This window comes from Ursus americanus, chromosome 3 (assembly GCF_024610735.1).
Source record: "Ursus americanus isolate L20-20 chromosome 3, mUrsAme1.1.p, whole genome shotgun sequence".
In the NCBI taxonomy this organism is placed as follows: domain Eukaryota; kingdom Metazoa; phylum Chordata; class Mammalia; order Carnivora; family Ursidae; genus Ursus; species Ursus americanus.
The window spans coordinates 53,818,580-53,830,830 of NC_142129.1; the positions used below are offsets into that span (position 1 = coordinate 53,818,580).

At 35.6% G+C, this 12,251-nt stretch overlaps 1 long non-coding RNA gene across 1 annotated transcript in view; it reads left to right on the forward strand.

Moving 5' to 3' along the window:
- LOC148110393 (uncharacterized) overlaps positions 1-9,589 on the forward strand; it is a 122,050-nt gene extending 112,461 nt beyond the window's left edge. Inside the window, exon 4 of the long non-coding RNA XR_015723946.1 lies at positions 8,424-9,589. This is a non-coding gene — a long non-coding RNA (uncharacterized LOC148110393). The remainder of the gene's footprint in view (positions 1-8,423) is intronic.
- Positions 9,590-12,251: the final 2,662 nt, after the last annotated feature.

Consider the following 12,251-nt stretch of genomic DNA (forward strand, 5'->3'; position numbering starts at 1 on the left):
ACTATCCAAAAAACCATCCTGGAAGGAAGATAATAAATTTTCACAACTTAAATACGAATGAGTTATTGCAGCATTGAAAGTGGGATTTGTTCTTGTTTTAGGAAAGTGTCCATCATTAAATACTTTATCTAATTAAATATATTAGCACTGGTAAAAGACATCATTTTATTTCAAGTGTCACTTTGTAGCGAGGAAGAAAAATAGGAAAAATCATAAATGGTGTGCCTGTGGGGATAGATTATGCCAAGAGAGAACGAGAAACTGAATTCCACTGAATTTATGGATACTGGGTCCTACTGCTCTTCAATGAATGTATTTAACTCAGAGTAGTTTTTCCTGGATTTTCCTACAATGAAGAATAGTGACATAAAGCATTACATAAAATATTGCTCCTGAATTGCCTTAGTTTGTGTTGTGCATGCTTTGCAGAATCCATTCAGGATGGAGACACTCATTCTCCCAGGTTGCGGAGATATTGGTTACTGAGGGCTCTTAGCTGAGTCCCTCTTCCACACCCATTGTGGGGAAGGTTGGAGAGGCAGCCTGTTTCCACTGACTGGTTGATGCAGGGATATCAAAGTCCCAGGTATCTGCCTCAAGGTGATACAACTTTGAAGGACACCAACTCCACAGCTTTCCATGGGATTGTCCAGGACCTTTGTGTGATTGCATTAAAGTTCAACTTCTATCCTGTATTCTTCACTCACTGACTAGTGTTGATCCTAGGAAGACTCCCTCCAAAATCTCAGAATCTCAATGTTTTTCAGGTAACCAAGTCTTAATGGTTTATAAATTCAAGAAACCCAAGACAAATAGCAAAGGATAATGAATAATGATAGTGAATAGTGGTGGTGATACTGAATACTAACAGTGAAGGACACTGATACCTGATCTAGTATATACGTTAGATAAAATAACAATTCCTCAAAGATATCCATACCCTAGTACCTGGAACCTGTGCCAAAAGAGACTTTGGATATGTGACTATCATTAGGATCTCAAGATTCAGAAATTATACTGAATTATCCAAATGGGCTCAATGTAATCACAAGGGGCTTTGAAAGTAGGAAAAGAAGGCGGAAGAAATCAGGGAAAGGTATGTGACAACGGAAACAAGGTCAAAATGATATGATATGAGAAGGTCTCAACCAACTGCTACCGGCTTTGAAGATGGTAAAAGGAGGCCACAAGTCAAAGGATGCCAGTAGCCTGAAGAACCATATAATCCTTTCAATAGAAGCAAAAAAAAAAAAAAACATTTGATAAAGTACGATATCTATTCTTGATTAAAAAAAAAAATCTTCAACAAACTACAAAGTTAGAATTTCTCCCCAAGAGCTTCCAGAAAGATATGCAGCCCTGCCAACACTTTGATTTTAGGACTTCTAACCTGAAGAACTGTAAGATAATAAATTTGGTTTACTTTAAGCCATGAAGTGTGTGGCATTTTGTTACAGCAGCAATAGAAAACCAATACGATATATTTCTTATGCATGTTCAAATATGTGAGCTATATAACAAAATCAATGTCATCATATTATGATCATTAACATTGGATAATATGGACTGCCTGGAATACTGAACTTGCTCTGAGTCAATTCTTCACAGCCTCTACCATTTTGGTGGTCAAATTTCATTCTCAACCACCCATGCTTGATCATGATCTACAATTAGCTGACCATACCTGGATGTGTCATGACATACGATCAGAGGTTCAGAACATCATGGTGTTAGGATGACAATGTCAGGTGGCTTCAGATGATAGTCTTTTAGTTTTTTGGACCTAGATCCAAATTCCAACACCATAATTTACTACCTAGGTGGCCCTAAGTCAATTACCCAACTACTCTGCAACTCCTTTCCTCATATCAAACTGGGGTAATATATAACTTGTGCAACAAAACAAACCTCAACAAACTCAAGAAGATCAAAATCATTCCATGCATATTTTCTGACCACAGTGCTATGAAACTAGAAGTCAACCATGAAAAAAATCTGGAAAGACCACAAATACAGGGAGGTTAAATTACATGCCACCAAATAATGAATGGGTCAACCAGGAAATCAAAGAAGAAATTAAAAAGTACATGAAAGCAAATGAAAATGAAAACACAATGGTCCAAAACCTCTGAGAGGCAGCAAAATCCCATTTACTATTGTACCAAAAACAGTAAGATACCCACGAATAAACCTAACCAAAGAGGTGAAAGACATGTACTCTGAAAACTATAAAACACTGATGAAAGAAATTCAAGACAACACAAAGAAATGGAAAGACATTCCATGCTCATGGATTAGAAGAACAAATACTGTTAAAATGTCTTTTCTACCCAAAGCAATCTACACATTTGTGCAATCCCTATCAAAATACCACCAGCATTTTTCACAAACAATCCTAAAATTTGTATGGCACCACAAAAGATCCCAACTAGCCAAAGCAACCTTAAAAAAGAAAAACAAAGCTGGAGGCATCACAATTCCAGACTTCAGTTATATATCACAGCTGTAGTAATCAAAATAGTAAGGTACTAACATAGAAATAGACACATAGATCAATAAAACAGAGTAGAAAATTCAGAAATGAAATCACAATTATATGATCGATTATTCTTCAATAAAGCAGGAAAGAATATGCAGTGGGAAAAAGAGTCTCTTCAACAAATGGTGTTGGGAAAACTGGACAACAAAAAGTGAAAGAATGAAACTATACCACTTTCTTACACCATACACAAAAATAAATTCAAAATGAATTAAAGACCTGAATGTGAGGGGCACCTGGGTGGCTCAGTCATTAAGCATCTGCCTTCAGCTCAGGGTGTGATACCAGGGTCCTGGGATCGAGCCCCGCATCAGGCTCCAAGGGAGCCTGCTTCTTCCTCTCCCACTCCTCCTGCTTGTGTTCTCTCTCTCGCTGGCTGTATCTCTCTCTGTCAAATAAATAAATAAAATCTTTTAAAAAAGACCTGAATGTGAGACCTAAAACCATAAAAATTCTAGATCACAGGTAGTAGCTTCTTTGATATCAGTTGTAACAACTTCTTTCAAGGTATATCTCCTAAGGCAAGGGAAACAAAAGCAAACATAAACTATTGGGACTATATCAAAATAAAAAGCTTCTGCACAGTGAAGGAAACAATCAACAAAATTAAAAGGCAGCCTACAGAATGGGAGAAAATATTTGCAAATGATATGTCCAATAAAGGCCTAGTATCCAAAATATATAAAGAACTTATAAAAATCAACACCCAAAACACAAATAATCCTATTAAAAAATGGGCAGAAGAGGGGTGCCTGGCTGGCTCAGTCAATTAAGCATCCTAATCTTGTTTTCAGCTCAGGTCATGATCTCAGGATTGTGAGATTGAGTCCAGAGTCTGGCTCTGTGCTCAGCCAGGGGTCTGCTTTAGACCCTTTCTCTCCCTCTGTCCTTCCCCCAACTCTTGCACGTGCTCAAATAAATAAATAAAATCTTTTAAAAAAAGAAAAAAATGGACAGAAGACATGAACATACATTTTTCCAAAGACATCCAGATAACCAACAGACACATGAAAAGAGGCTCATCATTACTCATCATCAGAGAAATGCAAATCAAAACTACAATGAAATTCCCTAATTTCTCTTTCTTCAGTCTCGTTGTTCGTGTGTAGAAATGCAACTGATTTCTGAGCATTGATTTTGTATCCCACCACATTACTGAATTGCTCTATAACTTCTAGTAGTTTGGGGGTGGAGTCTTTTGGGTTTTCCATATAGAGTATCATGTCATCTGCGAAGAGAGACAGTTTGACTTCTTTGCCACTTTGGAAAACAGTGTGGAGGTCCCTCAAAAAGGTAAAAATTGAGCTACCCTATGATAGCCATTGCACTACTTGGTATTTACCCCAAAGATACAGACGTAGTGAAGAGAAGGGCCATATGCACCCCAGTGTTCATAGCAGCTCTGTCCACAATAGCCAAATTGTGGAAGGAGCCGAGATGCCCTTCAACAGATGACTGGATTAAGAAGATGTGTCCATATATACAATGGAATATTACTCAGCCATCAGAAAGAATGGTTACCCAACATTTGCAGCAACGTGGACATGACTGGAGGAGATTATGCTAAGTGAAATAAGTCAAGCAGATAAAGACAATTATGGTTTCACTCATTTATGGAACATAAGAAGTAGGAAGATCGGTAGGAGAAGGAAGGGAAGAAGGAAGGGGAGGTAAACAGAAGGGGGAATGAACCATGAGAGACTATGGACTCTGGGAAACAAACTGAGGGCTTTAGAGGGAAGGGGGGTGAGGGATTGGGATAGGCCGGTGATGGGTATTAAGGAGGGCACGTATTGCATGGTGTACAGGGTATTATATGCAAATAATTAATTATGGAACTTTACATCAAAAACTAGGGATGTACTGTATGGTGACTAACATAACGTAATAAAAAATTATTATAAAAAATATAATGAAATATCACCTCACATCTGTCAGAAGGGCTAAAGTCAACAACACAAGAAACAGCAGTACTGGTAAGGATGTGGAGAAAAAGGAATTCTCTTGCACTGTTAGTAGGAATGCAAACTGTAAAGATTGCAGCTGCCGTGGAAAACAGCATGGACGTTCCTCAAAAAGTTAAAAACAGAACTGCTCTATGATCTAGCAATTGGACTACTAGGTATTTACCCAAAGAATACAAAAATACTAATTCAAAGGGATGCATGCAACCCTATATTTATAGCAACATCATTTACAATAGCCAAGATGTAGAAGCAGCAACCCAAGTATCCATCAACTGATGAATAGACAAAGAAGTTATACACACACACACACACACGTACGTATGTACGTACGTATACTGGAATACTATTCCGCTATAGCAAAGAATGAAATTTTGCCATTTGCAATGAAATGGATGAAGCTAGAGAGTATAATGCTAAGTGAAGTAAGTCAGTCAGAGAAAGACAAAAGCCATATTATTTCACTCATATGTGGAATTTCAGAAAACAGACAAGCAAAAGGGAAAAAATAAGAGAGAGGGAGAAACAAAGGAAGGAACAAACTCTTAATTATAGAGAACAAACTGGTGGTTACCTGAATGGAGGTGACTCGGGGAATGGGTGAAATAGGGGATGGGGATTAAGGAATACACTTGTGATGAGCATAGGGTGTTGTATGAACATGTTGAATCATTAAATTGTTTACCTGAAATTAATATAACACTGTATGTTAACTAATCAGAATTAAAGACTTAAAAAATATATAACTTGAGCAAACTTGTATCTATTAAATTACATCATATTCTTACACAGTGCTGGCACAGAACAGGCACTTAATAAACGTTAGTTATTTTTATTATTACAACATAGTTCAACGGTTCATTTATTCAACAAATATTTTGTGAGCCCCTACTGTGTTTAAGAATTGTTTTTCCAACTTAATTATCACATTGAGATAGAACTGAAATTTATCTTGAAGATTGGAAAATCTCAGGTCACAGATAAAATGCCTGTTACTATGTCCAGAATTAATATTTATTTGATGTTTAATTAAATAATTCATTGACAGATGCCTTTGATTGTTTTTATTTGGTGTGGACTGGCTTCATGTTATCTCTTAGAGGCCATATGAAAAAACTTTGTACCAGCCAAAAATACACAAACTACACACAGAAGTTTGTGAAGAATATAGCATTTTTTCCTAGAGTCCTTGAAAAAAAAATGTGATTGTAGTAGACTTCATTGAAAATAGAGGGGAAAACTTCAGAGCGTTTGAGGTTATAACCGAATATGTATTTTTACCCTTAGGTTATTTGACTAAAAAAGCATATGCACATTCAATGTTTTATTAAAAAGCACATTCCTGCTCAGAGACATAACAGATACATTTGCAGTGGAAGAATTTTATTTATTTTTCTATTGCAAATTCTGCCAGAACCACATGGAAAAAGACCAAAAGATTTATTACCTTTATAAATCTATTCACCTAGTTTTGAAAGACTTTTCTCTAAATACCATTTAAAATAATTCTATTCTTTTCAGTTCTTATTAAAGTGTTTATAGTTAACATCATCAAAAGAATAATTATCAAAATGTAAGAAATAGTATAACTACGTAGGCTCAATAAATCAAATGCAATGAAAAATACCTTTTATTAATCAAAATAGTTGGGGGAAAAAAAGGAAGAGTGAAGGAACTATTTTGTGAAATTTAAGGGTCTTTATAGGGACAAATAAGTATGGTGTATGAGTATGTAAATCTTTATTTCACTTACCAAGAGAAGGCCCAGTGAAATCACACACAAAAGGGAAAGAAAAAAATAGGAAATGCTTGCCTTAGTGGGCCTGTATTATGATAGTTAAAGTCTCTATTCTCAGTGGAGAATAGTGCCGTCAATGGATTTGAACACGGCTAAAATATAATTCTTTAGGTATTTCAGCAGAGTCCAAAACCAATTCCACAACCTTGTAACATTAAGGCTAAAATGAAATTATTTACAAAATTATAAGAGAGCTTAAGAAGGCTGCAAAATAGGTTAGCAGAAACTTCTAATTTTATAGAAAAGGAAACTGAAGTCTGAAGAGATGGACTACAATCCAATCTATGAGTCACTCGAAATTAGAAGATTCAATATTTAGTTGCTTAACTTTGTTTTTGACTCCTCATGTATTATCCAATTTTATCACCACCTCATTTAACAGACTTAGTTCAAAATGACTTTTGACTGTTTTCCAAGATCCAGTCCACATTCAAGTGAAATTTGCTTCTAAAGTTTTCCCAGGAATGCGCCCCAAGGCTTTGAAAGTAATTCTAAGTAAGAGCAACAAAATGGTTCGAAGGCAAGATACTATTGTCCAATAAAAGAGCAGCACTGTCCATTAAAAATATTTTCTAATACATTGAAAAAGTGAAAAACAGATGAATAAATTTTAGTAATATATTTTAACTTAACATATCAAACATTTCATCATGTAAACAATGTTAAATTTTGTAATTGGTATTTCATATTGTTTTCATACTCAGCTACAATCAGCATGAATTTTTCACTTACACTACATCTCAATTTGGGTTAGATGTATTTCAAGCGCTCAATAGCCAGTTGTGGCATGTGGCTACCATGTTGGACAATACAGATCTAGAATGACAATCATTATTCAAATTCTGCATTGAAATTATTTTCTTCTAAGATTTATTTATTTATTTTAGAGAGGGAGAGCGGGGGAGGAGCAGAGGGAGAGAGAGAGTACTCAGGAGACTCCCCACTGTGCAGAGCCCACTGAGGGGCTCAATCTCACAACCATGGCCTGAGCCAAAATCAAGAGTTGGACACTCAACTGACTGAGCCATCCAGGTGCCCCAAATTCTGCATTAAAATTAATAGCTGTTGAACAAATATTCGGCTGGCAATTTTGGATTTCCTAAATAGTAAAAACTACTCTGTTCTCATGTTCTGGGTTTCATATTATACGCATTTTGTTATAGTGCACATATTTTGAATCCCTCATATCTTTTATTTCTTTTTTTCCCCCTTTCATTTATCTCCTTCCCCTTTTCTGCTGTGTTCTGGGAGAATTCTTTTAATTGTCCTTCTAATTTGTTGGCTTAATTTTCCGTAGTATCTCATCGGCTTTTCACAGTCTCCATTGCACATTTAAACTCAATAATTTTATTTTTAAATGAGGCACTATTTCTTGATCTCAGATTATTCTCTTTGATAGATTTAATTTATTCTTGAGTATCCCTGATATTATATGTTGCATATTATTAATTTTCTCCCTTCTTTTGATTTATTTCATTTGATTCCTCAGAATAAGTTTCCCTTCTTCTTTACTATGAAATCTTTGCCTAAATATTATGTTGGTAACTTATTTTAAAGTGCTGTGGCAAAAGAGTAGAATAACGTGTGGGTTAACTGACTCTAGTGCACACTTGAGGCATAAGTAGGTAGTGTTGAAGCAATGAAGCGCACGGCTTCACCATCAGAGGGTTTCAAGTGACTAAATAAACACCAGAGGGAACATCAACATAAAGATCGTTGGAAATCAGTTTGGTGAATTTTAGTGACACTCAAGATCCGGGGTTCACCAGAATGGCAGCGCATCCCTGGCATGAACAATATGTAAATATCCAGTATGCCCAGGTGCTGAACGGATTTAGAGTAACACATGATATCTCGAACTCTACACAGTCCAGGGTCTGTGTTACAAAGAGGACTGAGTGGTCAAATTCAACTACAAACCAGACTGATTTTGCTGTCAAATGTGTTTGCTTTCACCTTTGAATGAATTTCTCAGGCAAGGCCTCATCAGTGTGACAGAGGACAGAGAATACATTCATCTCCAAGTGTGCAGGAACATGTTGTTTGACTGTTTTTCTATCCTTCTGTTAGGAAATGTGGTTCATTTGGCAAATTTTGTGTAAACTTACTCTCATTTTAACAGACCACCTGATAACCAGATGCTATACGGTATATCCTCTCAACTCCAGTCTCCAGGGGCGGCCATCTGTGGAACAGCCATTTGGATCAGGTCAGTTTAAAATGATAAGTTCAGTCTCATTTTCCCATTCCTTTTTTCCTTTCGTCACGAAGAAAATTCTGCAGTTCTGTTACTGTCGTGTAAGTACATGTTCAATACTAAGTGTGTTTCTGTGAAAGTATCGTTCTTACCAAAAGAGAAAAAGGGAAGTGCATCCTTTCTTTAGTTTTATTTGGTGGTTTGGATTGCTTGTGAGGTATAGAGAGGGAGTAACTAGTTGGGGCAACTAAGAAGCAGGGAGATATTTGTTGCGGTATCCTGAAGAATCTCATTTTCCCTGACCAGCATGCCTGACTACCCAGGTAATATACCTTGGGAAGATGCGCATTCCTCTTAGACAATCCCCACCACAATAGGTGGGGTCAAGATTGTCTCCGTGGCATCTTGCAATAATTGCCTCACAATTTCTGTCTCTCACTGTATTCTCCTGTCTGTCTCAGGGTTATCTCCCATGTAGCCATGGCTGCTTGGAGTTCCAAGATACTGTAGACCAGAAAAGGTCAAGTAGTTTTGAAGACTCTTAAGAATTTTCATTGACTACATGGTAATTTCTATACCATGAAGGAAAGGCTGGAAAAGATTTTTAAAGCCTTGGTATTATAAAATATTCCCAGTGTCATTTCAATACTACCTCTTCCTGTCACACTTCAGTCCAATCAATTCCATTAAATAACAGGGGTCAAAGGTATATAACTCTCTTCTGTTATCTTGTCTCTATCTTTAGCCTATCAGTACAGCATTATATTAGAGATGATCCAGGAATATATCCATTCTACAGGTCTCAGAGCCTGGGTCCCTACAGAGAGCCATATAAAAAAAATTTAAAAATTAAATTTAAAAAGCCATATTAAAAAAAAATAAAATCTGTAACTCTATTCTTGTTACTTTCTGAGATAGCAGAAACATTTCTAAAATGTTTATTAGTGTTCAGTAAAGGAAAGTCATTATACAACTGTAGGGCCATTCACAGCAAATATTCATCTTAAAAACATAACGACAGATCAATCACAAGATTTGTATTTTGTATTTGCATTCACAATTTGCTAGTTCATTGCAATTATATTTAAATATGAAGCATCCTTATAATTAATATTTTGTCTTATTTCAAGGCCTTCAAAGTTAGTCTTTTGCATTTTCAAATTATGGTAGTTATTCTTTTATTTCAAATTTATTTAGTCAGTCATTGAAGATTTAGGAAGGGGGGAAGTTCCGTGTTAAATGAAATTAAAATCCCAACTTGAAAAACACACCAGAGGCCACTTGAAATTCTTGACATTTTTATCAACTCCAACTTCAAATATTTGTTGTTTAATGACTTTACTTGTTTCTTTCTATGCCCTGGGAGAAAATTTGGAAATGTTTTAATACCTTTAAAGCCTTAGATTTGCTCTTTTGATTAGCTGTCAGAAAACGTCTGCACGGTCTCACTGTATGCGCAACGCACAGTGTTCTGTCAAGGCGTTGTTTTCTTTCAGGCATGAATTAACAATATGAAAACTGCTTGATTACATGGTTACTGACTTGGCTCAGAAAGGAAACTGATTTCATCTTCTCATATCTATGGTTTCATTTGGAAAAGTCTTAAAATGTGTACTCCTCATGCATGAAAAATAGCCTGACACATCATCTTTTATTTACTCAACATGGAGTTCCCTACTTTGAATATGTGGATTCTAACAGGATCAAATTGCTTTCCCTTGTGATGATCTTGTAATGAGGAGGCTCCTAATTGGAGGAGTAATTGATTGAAAAGAACTGGAAGTCTCTGAAAAAAAATATATATATATTTTATATATCCATAATATATATATAATGTATATAAATAAATTTGGATATATATATCCAAAGAAACAAAAACACCCTGGAGCCATTTACCCCAAATGATTCCGAAATGATACTGTATTTTCAAGGGAAAATAAAAGTAAAACATGATGTCTTTTTTTTGCTCAAAATATTTTAAGACATCGTATTTGAGGAGTGGTGAAAGATGGCTTGTTTGAAAGCTATTTGTGAGGATTGCAGCAACAGAAGCAAAAGCATGTAGATCAGGTGGAATGAACAGTATGTCAAAAAGGCATCTGTCAGGGGGAGAATTCTGAACCCTGATAGTTCTCACTTCCAATTATAGCAGCAGGTACAGTATAAAAAATTGTTGCAATGAAATCCAAGGCCTATACTCAGTTGACAGTTTTTCTTGTGTTGCTTTCTCTTTTAGCAAATGAGTCCTTCCAGGAGCTATCTTTTGTGTAAAGGTTTTGGATTTATGTATATGGATCTTCCCTTATCTGCAGTATAGTATGTTCTTACATGTGACCAGCTAATTTCTCCCTGAGTCTTTTCCATTTGACAAGACAGAATCATGGATATTTATTTTTTATTTTTTTAAATACTTTTTAATTATATTATGTTAGTCACCATACAGTACATCCCTGGTTGCTGATGTAAAGTTTGATGATTCATTAGTTGCGTATAACACCCAGTGCACCATGCAATACGTACCCTCCTTACTACCCATCACCAGTCCATCCCATTCCCCCACCACCCTCCCCTCTGAAGCCCTCAGTTTGTTTCTCAGTGTCCATAGTCTCTCATGCTTCATTCCCCCTTCTGATTACCCCCCCTTTCTTTATCCCTTTCTTCTCCTACCGATCTTCCTAGCTCTTATGAATCCTGGATATTTAAAATCAAGTGGCTAGCTGTTACATTTCTGATAACTTCAGCAAAGGCTTGAAATATGTAACTACAGGTACAACTACCTGAAGGGTGATGAATCTTAATAGCAGTAAAAATAATGCATAAATAGGACAACAAATCTCATTAACATTCCATCCTAGTAAAGCAAACAGTCATTACAATAAAACTCAGCAGAAGATGAACAGTTTCCTTTAATCCAAGTATGTGATTTCTCTGAAACTACAGATGTAGAAAGTATATGCTATTATTTCATTTGCAGATATATACGTCAATGTAGTCAAACTCAATGAGCAGAGAACTTTATGGGAATGTTTTTTAGCTTTGATTTTAGATGAAAGGGATAAAAGTAAAGGAATAAATTCACACAAGAATTTATTTTAAAAAAGAAATGCGGACTTTTACAGATGGGATGACAGTTTACCTGTCCTTTCTTGCATCTTCATCTGCGTGTATGGAGTGCCACACCAGGAAAGTGACTACAGAAATCTATAGTGTAGTGACACTATGAAGTCCTTAATTATTTAAGAAAGTCAATTATGTTTAATATTTTATTTTTTTTACTATGAAAAAAAGGCAATAAAATATCTGATAAATAATTTTAATTGCAAGGTTTGAACCCAAAGTGTAGCATGGAATTAATCAACACAGTTAAACCAAGCACTCTATTCAACTGAGGTTTAAAATTGTACTGAACTTTGATATTTATTGTATTATCGTTTAGGCTTATTTTTAATAAACTTTGTGAAGATAACTGTATATTTGAGAATGTGAAAAATTTTTTCAACTGGAATTTTCTAAGGGAAAAACATATGGGCTCGTAGCCGATGAGTACAATAAAATATTGTTCTTTTAACCTTTTCTGTTTTATCTAGTTTGATCATCTATTTGAGGAAAAGCTCTTGAAAAGCTTTTTAATAAGGAAAAAAGTATACCTTTCGAAAAGGCACAGTTCTAAGGATTTAGAAATGTGGTCCTGAGGATTAGAAAGAATTTACTTAGGGGGGAAATTATATAGTGATTAGAGCCACACTACTGTTA